Here is a 12,541-nt window from a genome sequence, read left to right on the forward strand (position 1 = left end):
GAAAACAAAAATCTCATAATCAAATCTTAAGCCGTATCCCAAAGGTAGGAAGAGAAAGAAGGTTTGCCCAAAAAGAAATAAAAAACTTTGAGTTGGGGGGGGGGGGGGAGGAGAACAAAAACAATAAAGTTTGAGTTGAGCCAGATCACACCTTAGAGAAACATTATTAAAACTTATCCAGTGAATAATTGCAGGAATGGTGAGATGATGAAAATCCTGTTACACGTGGAACAATTGAAGAAAAATGGGATTTTTAAAAGTCTATTGAAGAAGAAATTTAACAAAGATTTGATAACTGTCTTTGAAGTTAAAGGGAGGAACGTGTGGGAAAAAATTAGGGTAAGGATAGCAATGAGATGTCAGTTTGTATATGTTTATTCTAATCAATAGTGACTTTCCTAGAGCTCACTGTTAAGGTCTACTAGATGGGTCTTTCAACTGTGATATTTTCTCTTCCAGGGTAGAAGAACCAGCATTGTTACATGCTATAAATTAGCTGTTTAAATAGACGAATATAATTCAGTCAAGCCCACTACGAGGGAATAAAAGTTGAGGTTGTTAGTATAAATAGATGCTGTTTCTATGTCTTATTATATTTGTATCTTTTTTTAAACCGTGTGAATACATATAAATCTTTATGGCCATAAAATGTTTCTTTCACTTTCATTTTTAATGTGGATAGATTTGCTATAGTGAAGCCAGGCAAAATAGGCTCATTGTCCATCTGCTACTTACTAGCTTTTGATAGTAGACAAAGTACATAACCTTACTACTGGGCATTTGTTTCACCATCCCTAAAATGGGGATAAAATATACAGTTGACCTTTGAACAACACAGGTTTGAACTGTGCAGGTCCACTTAATACATAGATATTTTACAGTAAATTACTATGAATGTATTTTCTCCTCCTTGTATGTTCTTAATAACATTGTTTTCTCTAGCCTACTTTACTGTAAGAATACAGTATATTATACATATAACATATAAAATACATATTAGTTGACTGTTTATGTTATCAGTAAGGTTTTCAGTCAACAGTAGCATATTAGTAAAGTTTGGGGAAACCAAAAGTTGTACTAAAATTTTTCACTGTGCATGGGTTGGTGCCTTTACCGTTGTGTTGTTCAAGGGTCAACTGTAATCTTTACAGGACAGTTAGGAAGAAAAACTGAGGTAGTGTATATAAAATCCCTTGTGTTGCTTGTCTCATTTTAGCCACTCGATGGTATTAGTTTTTTTCCTTAGCCATAGGCTTTGATGTGTGGGTGGCTATGAATTTAAGTATAATAGAAGAGCATGGTAGGTAATGGGGAATTAATTGGTGCAGTGTCTCTTTCATTTCAGAGCCTATTTAAAGTAATTATAGGATTTTTTATGAGTGATATGATCAAAATGAAACTCAAAGAGAATCATTGTTAGAAAACAGCTGGTTAGAAGATTTCTCTTGTCACCATGTTTTTGCATTACAGAGTTTAATATTTAAAATAGAACTTAAAAGTAATAAATATATACATACTTACACAAATATAAAATAAAATAGAACTCAAAAGTTATCATCATGTTATAGTTAAGGAAACTGAGCACTAGAGTAGTTAAATATTAATAAATTTCAGAGCTGCTACTAGACCTTAGTGCCCTTCAAAATGGATGCTCTTTCCTCTATGGCAATTTGAATGAGATAGGTAACAGTCACACAGAGGAGAGGAGGAAATGACAGAAGATGATGAAAACCTGAAAGAAAGAAAATAATTAAAAATTACCCAGACTACAAGCTTAGAAAACTACAAAGACTGATAACTTTTGATTGGTTGTTTTTTATGTGAAGTTGTGATCTTCACCTAAAGTTGTTTTTTTTTGTTGTTGTTGTTTTTGGGGTTTTTTTGGTTTTTTTTTTTTTTTTCATTACTTCAAACATTCTTCCCACTTGGGAGCAGCAGTACTCCCTTTGAAAGTTTGAAGACAATGCATGACTAAGAAAAGCTATTCATCCCTGAGGCTAACTAGAGCTTCTAGGCTCCTGATAGGCATGTTACTTTTCCCTAATTTGATTATAAACTTCTCTTTGGCAGAGACTACATTCGTTATCATGATAACTACTTGTGTTTTACTTTTTCATGTGCTTTTTACCCTTTTACTTTATCCCTTATATTTATAGAATATTTATTTGTGGAAAATGTTTATTGAAATATTTATAGAAAATGTTATTTTAAACTGTCTGACGTGTCCATGCCTAGCATTTTGCCTCAAATGTCAAGTTTCTTTTCTATGGGATTCTGGAACTAAGTTATACTATTTCTGTCCTTTTCAAGACACAAAGATTTGTAGATCTTTTTGGAGTTGTAAGATACTCTGGAAATGAACTAGACCTACAATAATCTAAAAAAGCCCAAATTATGTTCCTGGGAGGTCAGGGCTCTGTAGAATTGTCTTAGGAGGCAACATGGAGACTTTTTTGTTTTGTTCTGGGTAAGATATCATTTGGAATTTGCCACTTAAGAAAAATAAGCTTTGAAAATTGCTGATATAATTCAGCCCCTTCAGCCCCCTCATTTTACAAATTACTAAGGAAATTATGGCCTAAGGATAAAATAACTAGCCTGAGGTATAATCCAAGATTCTTTTTTTTTTTTTTTTTTTTTTTTAATTTTTACTGAAGTATGGTTGACACAGTGTTACATTATTTTCAGGTGTACAACATAGTGACTCAACAAATCTGCAAGTAATTGTTCTGCTTACCACAAGTCCAGCTACTTTGTCACCCTACAACACTATTATAATACCACTGATTATATTCCCTATGCTTTTTTATCCTTTATCCCTGTGACTTATTCATTCCATAACTAGAAGCCTGTATCTCCCACTCCCCGTCCCTGTGGCAACCACCAGTTTTTTCTCTGTTTTTATGGGTCAGTTTTTGCTTTTCATAATAATCCAGGATTATTATTTTTTTTATTACATAATCCATTTCACGACACTGAGATCAAGATTCACATGCTCCACCGACTGAGCCAACCAGGTGCCCCAATAATCTAGGATTTATAATGAAGTCTCCTGACTGATAGTTCTATGTTCTTTCCATTCTTATCAGATTACCCTTTTTATATTTTCTTATAAAATTTGATCCTTATTAATGTTTATTGTAAATGCAATAACCATGTAATTTCTCATTTTCTCTGAATTCCTTCAGTCCTCCTGGGGGAACAAGCCATACAATAGGAATACAAAGACATGTTAATTTCTTCTGTGTAAGAGCTGGCTGTTTTGAGCATATTGTTTAAGCTGAGATGCTGTTTTTTAACTTAAAATGGACAAGGACCCTGACTGGCTCAGTTGACTTGATCTCAGTGTTTTGGGGCATAGAACCTAACTTAATTAAAAAAAAGTTGAAACTACAAAAATACTGACCCTTTTTACCTCTTCCAAATTCTATTAAATGACACATCATACTCTCCTGAGGCTTTGAATCCTCTGAGACAGTGAATTATGTATACAGTCTACATTCTTTTCTTTTTTTTCTTTTTTTCCATCTCTGACATCTCTGAATCACCAGATACGCTCCAGTACTCCTTAAGAGCTTTGGTTCTTCAGTTCAGCATCATTATGGGGCATTAAAAACAAAAACAAAAACAAAAACAAAAAAACTACATATGTATACAACCCATTTATCCTAGTATTATTTCAAACTTCTTTGAATACCTCAGCCACAGTGTACCTTTACTGCTTGTCATTTTAGCAATGAATTGAGCAACGAAATCTTAAATTTGATATGTCACACTTTCACCAAATCTTTTATTTCCCTAAATGAGATAAAGAACCTAGATTAATGACTATGCAGATAATGATTATGCAGTAAATGATAGCTTAAATTATTATTGTTACTCTTCTGGTCTCTTCTTTATTACCACAGAACTAGATATTTGATCAAATTTTTTCATATCCTTAATTCTTCAGGAAAAGGCTGAAGAAGGGGCCATCAGCCCCTTACAAATTTCATGTTCTTTTCTCTGTACCCTAAAACCAGTGTTACCCTGAACCATTCCCTTACTGATGCTCCCACATCAAGCAGCCTTTAATCTTATCTTTATATCAGACCTGTCTTGGAAACCCCCAACAGCAAATCAGTCCTACCATCTGTCTTTTCTGCTTTAATCTACTGAATGCTGCTGAAATATTAATCATACCTATTACTATAAATTTTAGTTTCTGGCTTCAGCTGGGCTTGTAAATGTTGTCCTGCATTTCAGATCTTTATCCCCTTATCAGGAGCTTTTCTTTTCACCTATCTCTTCCAGTCTTCTATCCCACCTCAGACCCCTTTGTTTCCATTTTATACATAAGATTAAGATCATTAGGGTGCAGCTTCCTCAGATTCCTCCTATCACCTGCAAATATTTCTGTATCTTCCTCATTGGTTTTAGAGAAAGAGGTCTCTTTCCACCCTGTAAGAGCCTATAAGCATCCAATTTGTCCTCCAGTTTCCATTCTTTCTCATCTCGTAAACCTGTTCCATCAGTTACTCTGTCACCAGTATTTTTTTTTTACCTCCTTGCTTCTCACCTCTGATCCTTACTGCATATATTCACATTTCCTTCCATTAAAAAAAAAAAAAAAATTGTTTTGCTTCTTCATAGCTCTATTGACAGGACTCTCTCTCATAGGCGAGATTCTTGAAGTAGTTTGTGCTCACAATCTGTTCTTCCTCATCCTATCGTTCATTACACATTACACTAAAACTTCTGTACGAGGTTCTGAACCACGCACATTACATGCAGTATCATTTAATCCTCACGGTAATCTTACATGTATAATTATTATCACTGCTTTGGGGATTACTGAGGTTCCAAAAGGTAAATAACTGCCACACGGCTGGAAAGCAGTGGTTCTGGGAATCATCACAAGAATCTTATATCAAAGCCAGGTCTTACCTGAAACCAATATGTTCTTTTAAATAGTGGACTGACTTGTCTCTTTGTTTCCAATATAGATTTTCTTAATCACATACCACAGTATTAATAATTAAAGCTGACATTTACTGAACACTGACTATGTGCTGAGCTTGTATTAACTCTTTTAATTTTCACACAACCCTAGGAGGTTGATACTATTATTATACATATTTTGCTGATGAGCAAAATGAGGCTCAAAAAGGCTAAGTAAATAACTTGCCCAAGGTCACAAAACTAGTAAGTGGTATAGAGCTAAGATTTTAACCTATTTTTTCTACAGAAATGTATTAAGAATGCAGCACTAGGCCATCTTGATTTTAGGGGCCTTGTTTTTAATTACTGTATTGCCTGACCTGACCTCTACTCCTCTATATTTTAAATCCTTTACTAGGAGCTTATAATTTACAAGTTAAAGACCAAATGCTTTTGCAAGTCACACAGAGCCCTTCATGACTTGTATCTGCTCATCTTCTAATCTTTAATTCCCAAAGCATTCCTGCTTCTGTTCTAGGTGTTAACTAGATGAAACTATTTCCTATCCCTACAGTATACTTTGTGCATGCTTAACTTTGTACATTCTTTCCCCTTTGTTCTCTCCCTTATTCTTATAATTTGTATCTAAGAACACAATTTGAGCAGTTCTTATCTTTTCTGATCTTCCTACTACCTTCCCCTTAGGAAAAATTGGTCAGTTCTCCCTTTTGTGTCATTATACCAATTGTATATGCCTCTCTTTTGCCAGTATTTATTTACATTTCCATCTCCCCAACAAAACTATGAACCATATGAGAACAGGACCATACATTATGTCTCTTTGTATTTCCATCACAGTATTAGTATAGGTATTCATTAAATATACAACAGAATGACTGAAAATAACTTAATGCAAAAATATTTTTAAAACTAAAAGTTTTTTATATAATTTCCTTTTTTTTTTTCCTACTTATGCAGGTAACACACTCTGCTTGGTACAGTGATTCCCAAATAGATTCCCAAAATGACACAAATTAGAATCTGAGGGGAGGGGGATCATATATATAATTTAAAAATGTCTTCTTTCTTACCTGCTCCCACCCTTCCACACACAACTGAGTCTGACTTATTTCCTTATGGCTTACCTGTTACTGTTCTGTAGCACAGCATAGGCATTTTAGCTTTCTTCTACCTTTCCAACCTTTAATGTGCAAAGGCCTACATTTAGCACAGTGAGAAATAACAAAACAGCGAGAAGCATTCTTTCCATAAAGGACTCTATAGTCTGGTAGGCTTAAAAAAAAAACAGTTGGAGACAAAATAAAAAACTGTTGAATTGTGTTTCAGAAGCTTAGGGAGGAATTCTTCTAACATGAGCATGCATCAAGAATTTAAAAATACATGAAGATACAAACACCATGAGTAAGCAGCAATGGATAATGGGATTATTTGTTATAGAATATAAAATAAATATTTCAAATATTTAAATAATAGAGGAATTTGAAAACATGAGCAAAGAATTAGTGATACAAAGACTAAGCAGAGTTTTTTAAAAAACAAATAGTAGACATCTGAGATTATCTTCAAAATAATTGGGGGACCATTAGTCCCCAATTGTTGAAGCTGGGTTGGAAGGAGAGTAAAATAAAACTTAACAAAAATCAGAAATAGAACATTTTTAGTTGAAAACTAAGTGGATGAGTTAAATAACAAAAGAGTTGGTGGGTGGAAGATAGAGCTAAAGAAGTTGCCCTAATGCAACACAAGGAGACAGATGAAAAATGTGAAAGAGAGGCTACGAGACAGGAAGAATGGGATGAAAATGACTAACACACTAAGAGGAATTCCAGAATGAGTGAATGGAGACAATGAGCAGTAGTCAGATCTGAAGCAATAATGACCTAGAATTTTCCAGAACTAATGACAAACATTGAATCCTCAGATTTGAGAACACAAGTCCCTAGAAGGATAAATATAAAAAGTTATACACATCTGAACTCAAGGGAAAGACCTCTGGGCTGGGTTTAGTCAAGAATGCCTTTGTGAGGAACACATGTTTAATTCAGTCTTGATGAAAAGAGAAAATTGAACCTGGTACAGGGGAAAAAACGTGAAATCTCATATGAAAATATATGTTTCAGCAGGGGAATAAGATATAAGAGTAGACATAGGAATTGTGTATGTAAAGACAGAAAAGTTTATAATAGGTTTGGAATAATAGGGAGTCTTTGGAACTTTTTATACAATATGAATTGATAAAGGAAGCAGTTTTATTTATTTTTTTTAGGAAGCAGTTTTATATATAACTATTAAAGCACTAGTTTGTATCATAATTGTTTACTTCTCTCTTACGAAAAGAGCAGAATCACCCACATATGTAGGAGGCAGACTTTTCAAGCAAAGATCATAACATTATGTTTTCTATTGTCTCAGTCTCAAACTCTCCTCTCTGTATTTCCCATCCTCCCCAAAGATCCTAGGGTTTTCCTCTTTTTGTCATATTTGGTCCAGCTGGAAAATCACCCTTATTGGACTCCTCAACTGAAAAGAGATACTGCTGTTTCCTGATATGGTTGTTTTCTGTTTGCACCTAGTAGATTCCAGTGTCTCCCTTCCCTGGCCGGTGCTTTGACTCTGGAAGCTGATAGCTGTGGACTTGAACAACTAGGCTCTAACTTACAGTGGGAGACATTGTTAGGAGGTGTAAGGATAGGAGGAGAGAGAAGTCAAGGTGTTTGTTTCCCTCTTCCCTTCCCTGTTTTCACAGCATTGGTTCAACTATGGCTACAGCTCCTGTTGGACAGTCCCTTTTTCCAAGGTCCAGTTCTCATTGGATTCTGACAACTATTACCTCGTGCACAGTGAGGCAAGGGGTGGTAATGGATTTCTACTGTTGCTAGATGTCAGTTGCTTCATCCTTGTTGGCTCTTTAACCTTAATCGCACCTCCATAAATAGCCAGTTATTAAAATTCAGACTCTTTGAGTATGCAGTTTCTTTGCTTCTATGACCTTAACTGATATTTCTCAAGGTTGTATTGTCTTCAGAAGCCCATAAAAGGCCAATTAAAGAAGAAATAGAAGACCAATTGATATGATATCTACCATGTTGTACCTTTACAAAGTCTTACCTTTTCTTGGCTGTTGAATATTCCATGCTCTGCTTCATCTTGCCTCCTTTTTTTTTTTTTTTTTTTTTTTTTTTCAGCAGTGGAGCCTAGCTTTCATGTTCTTCTATTAGAGGTTCCCAAACTTTCTTGGTTCACAGCATCCCCAGTGTCCTGGTTTTTGTTGTTGTTGTTGTTGTTGTTGTTGTTGTTTTACAGTGTGTGTCCAGGCCAAAGGAAATATCCCAACCATTCCATTTATTAAGAACTACTTACTGAGGCACCTGGTGGCTCAGTCCATTAAGTGTCTGACTCTTGATTTCAGCTCAGGTGATGATCTCATGGTTGTTAGATTGAGCCTAGTGTCAGATTCCGTACTGGGCGTGGAGCCTGATTGAGATTCTCTCTCTCCCTCTTCCTCTCCTCCCCTACTTGAGCATGTGTGTATACTCTTTCTGTCTCTCTCTCTCTCTCTCTCTCTCTCTCTCAAAAAAAGAAAAAAAGTACTAACTAAAAATTTTCTGTGCAGCAAAGGAAACATCAGCAAAATGAAAAGGCATCCTACAGAATGGAAGAAAGTATTTGCAAATCATGTATCTGATAAGGGGTTAATATTCAAAATATATTAAAAAGTCCTATAACTCAGTAGCAAAAAAATCTGATTAAAAATGTATAGAAAATGAATAGACATTTTTCTAAAGAAGACATTCTTTAGAAATAGCCAAGAGGTACATGAAAAGGTACTCAACATCACTAATTATCAAGGAAATGCAAGTCAAAACCACAGTGAGTTATCACCTCACACCTGTTAGAGTGGCTGTTGCCAAGAAGATAAGAGATAACAAATGCAGACAAGGATGTGGAGGAAAGGGAGCCCTTGTGTACTGTTGTTGGGAATGTAAATTGGTGCAGCCACTATGAAAAATAGTATGGAGGTTTCTCAAAAAATTAAAAATAGAACCACCCTATGATTCATCAATCCCACTCCTGGTTATATATTCAAAAGAAATGAAAACAATATCGAAGAGGTATCTGCACTTCCATGTTCATTGCAGCATTATTCACAATGGCCAAGTTATGGAAATAACCTGTCAAGGGGTGAATGGATAAAGAAGATGTGAGATATATATGGAACATTAGTCAACCATGAGAAAGGAAGAAATCCTGCTGTTTGCAACAACATGGATTGACCTTGGCGAACATTATGCTTTGTGAAATAAGCCAGATAAAGACAGATACTACATGGTATCATTTATATGTGAAATCTTAAAAAAAAAAAAAAAAAAAAAACAAAAGCAAAAAAACAAAGTCAAACACCTAGAAATGAGAGTAGAAAAGTGGTTGCCAAGGGGCGCCTGGGTGGCTCAGTCGGTTGAGTGTCCAACTTCAGCTCAGGTCATGATCTCACGGTTTGTGGGTTCAAGCTCTGCATCAGGCTGTGTGCTGACTGCTTGCTCAGAGCCTGGAGGCTCCTTCAGATTCTGTCTCCTTCTCTCTCTGCCCCTCCCCCACTCACGCTTTGTCTCACTGTTTCTCAAAAATAAATAAATGTAAAAAAAAAAAAAAGTGGTTGCCAAGAGATAGGGGGTGGGGAAAGCATGGAGAGTTTGGTAAAAAAAAAAAAAAAAAAGTAAAAACTTTAGATATAAAATGAATAAAGTCTGAGCATCCAGTGTATAACATGGTGACTGTAGTTAATAACACTATATAAATGCAATTTACTGAGGTGATGAATGTGTTAATTAAATGGGAGGAATCTGCATAGTATATACATATGTCAAAATATCATATATACTTTATGTCACAATTTTATTTGTCATTATACCTAACTTGTTTATTTAATATAATTTATTGTCAAATTGGTTCCCATAATTTATACCTAACTTAAAAAGTAGTTAAAAAATATTTATTCAGTACTTATATTCTAACTAATTAGTACTTTTTGAGTGAAAAAAAATTGAAAGAAAATACAGTATTTTTACTTCATTTTTGCGTAACCAGTTACTTACTAATGGAGTATGTCTGCTTGTTGTATACTACATAACTTCTCAAAGCGTGAACACAGCATGCTTACACATTGATTTTTCATGTGGAAAAAATCAGTTGTTGAAAACCCAATTTAGCAAAGATAGGAAGATGTCATCCAAAGGAATGTGGTACATTCGGTTGTTGAAACTGAGCTTACCATGAGCTAGTATTTAACAGTGTCCCACAGATGTCACTGTGTTTCCTTTGTAAAGTTAAAATAGTCTCCATTGTCCCAGAGTTCCTCACGAACAGTTTGGAAACTTCAGCCTTCCTTGTGCTTCAGGTCTTTTTATGCTAGATTTGTGCCAAGTTTTTTAAATTGAAGCACATTTTTTTTTAAGTTGTTCTCCTTCCTCTCCTACATGTAGGGCTGATTCAATGTCTTTTTTACCTTTTTCTGTTTACTTTCAAGGCCTTAAGGAGACTTGAGACAAATCTTACAGGTGCCTTAGATCTTCCGTGTTTTTTTCTCTGACCCTAGGTTCAAATTCGTTAGACCAAATAAAGAACAAATTGGGACAATTTACTAGTGATGCCCATCAATAGCTCAGATTATACTGCTCAGCTATTGTAGTGGTGGTTTTACACTATCTAGAATTTTGTTGCTCTTACAGTTTGACATCACTTAAAGCATGTTCTAGCTCTATAGAACTGGCCTGCTTCATCTGGAAAATTGCCAGCAGATGAGCAGTCACACTTACAGTTTAAATTCTATAAATATTAGAGACATGTCTTTATATAAAAAGTGTTTTCCTTTTTAGGTGCTGTATCCCTACTTTACCTACCCAAATCACACCAGATGTTAGAGACTGAAGTAGGTTTGGGGTTCCATGAAACAGTGTTTGGAGTATTGACATAAAATAACATAATCTGCTCTAGATCACAGTCACCTTCCCCCTTAAATTGTACAGTTCTCTTTCCCAAGGAACAATGCAAAGTAACAAAAAGTGAATAAATTTGTACCTAAAATCTCAAAGTAGAACTCTAGGAAAGCTAGCTTAAGGCCTTGAGATGACCTTCCATCTCAACTCTGAGATCTTTCTAACACACTTCAGTTTAAGGCATGGAATGAAGAGAAAGCAGAACGAAATGAGCTGGTATGTTTTACCAGAGTGGCTAGAATAAATATAAATAAGGTGATTGGACCTCTTCTTCTCATCCGGAGAAAGATATAAACTTAACCATGTGTCAGATGTTAGCAATGTGAAAGTATAAGTAAGATCTTCTTACAAGAACTTCTTACAACTTCTTATAAGTAAGAACCTCCCAGCATCTATGCCCCTTGCATCTGTCTGTCTGATCCATCACAGGTCTTCCTCCTTGATGTGGCAAAATAATATAGGAGGAAGTAGACCTCTTCCCCTCTAGTCTGAAACAGTGTAGTGTAAATTACCAATCCCTGGTTCAGGTGTCCATTCAATGTATTTACCAAAATACTTAAACTTTTAACTTAAATAAATGCCATTTGCTGATCTTAAAAAAGAATTCTACTCTACTCATACTTCCCCTTTAATGACGAGTATTCTCTCTCACAGTAACTATGTATCAGAAGAAATGAAGTAAGAGGCCCTTGGTTCACATACTGCCATAGATACTTTTTTCTGATGAGACCTGGCACGTTGTGTCTTGACTCATTTTTTTTTTTTCATGTTCTGTTTTTTGTTAAGTGTTTTTTATATTCATTTGCATCAACTCATTATTTAAAGTCAAAGGATCTGTTAAGTACTAGGAGCTTATGTAATAGGCATAAGTTCCTGAGTTGAAAGTTAGTATATGAAAGAAGTAATTTATTACTTTGTTGAGCCTAAGGGGGGAAAAATGTTTATCTCTTCTTGCAGATGGTTTGCAAAATCATAGAAAAGTCTGGTGCTTTCTAATTAGAATGTATGTCGATTATAACATATATGTAGAGTTTGGCTTGGCCCCCAATTTATAAGCTGTGTTCTACACTGTTGTAATTATGTTTTAATTGATTGTTAAAGCCTTAAATATGGGGGTGCCTGGGTGGCTCAGTTGGTTGAGTGTCCGACTCTTTATTTCGGCTCAGGTCATAATTCCAAGGTTGTGGGATAGAGCCCCACATCAGGCTCTGCACTGAGCATGGAGCTTGCTTAAGATTCTCTCCCTCTCTCTCTCCTCTCCCTCCCTCTCTCCCACTTGCGCACTCTAAAATAAAAAAAGGGGTGCGCCTGGCTGTCTCAGTCGGTTGAACATCTGACTCCCAATTTCGACTGAGGTTATAATCCCCCAGCCATGGGATCGAACCCTACATTAGCCTTCACACTGAACCTGGAACCTGCTTGAGATTTCTCTCCCTTTGCCTCTGCCCCCTCTCCTGCTCACATGTGCACGCGCTGTCTCTCTCAAATTAAAAATAATAAAATAAAAATAATCATTAAAGTCTTAAGTATGTTTTTCCACATAAGCATTATTTTTAATGATTATAGAGAATTCCCTCATCTGGATATGGTATAATATACTTGTCCCT

General features: G+C 35.4%; 1 protein-coding gene across 2 annotated transcripts in view; it reads left to right on the forward strand.

The window, feature by feature from the left end:
• Positions 1 to 12,541, forward strand: part of PKN2 (protein kinase N2) — a 130,434-nt gene that overhangs the window by 89,863 nt on the left and 28,030 nt on the right. The gene's annotated exons all lie outside the window — the stretch shown is intronic.

Source organism: Leopardus geoffroyi, chromosome C1 (assembly GCF_018350155.1).
Source record: "Leopardus geoffroyi isolate Oge1 chromosome C1, O.geoffroyi_Oge1_pat1.0, whole genome shotgun sequence".
NCBI lineage: Eukaryota > Metazoa > Chordata > Mammalia > Carnivora > Felidae > Leopardus > Leopardus geoffroyi.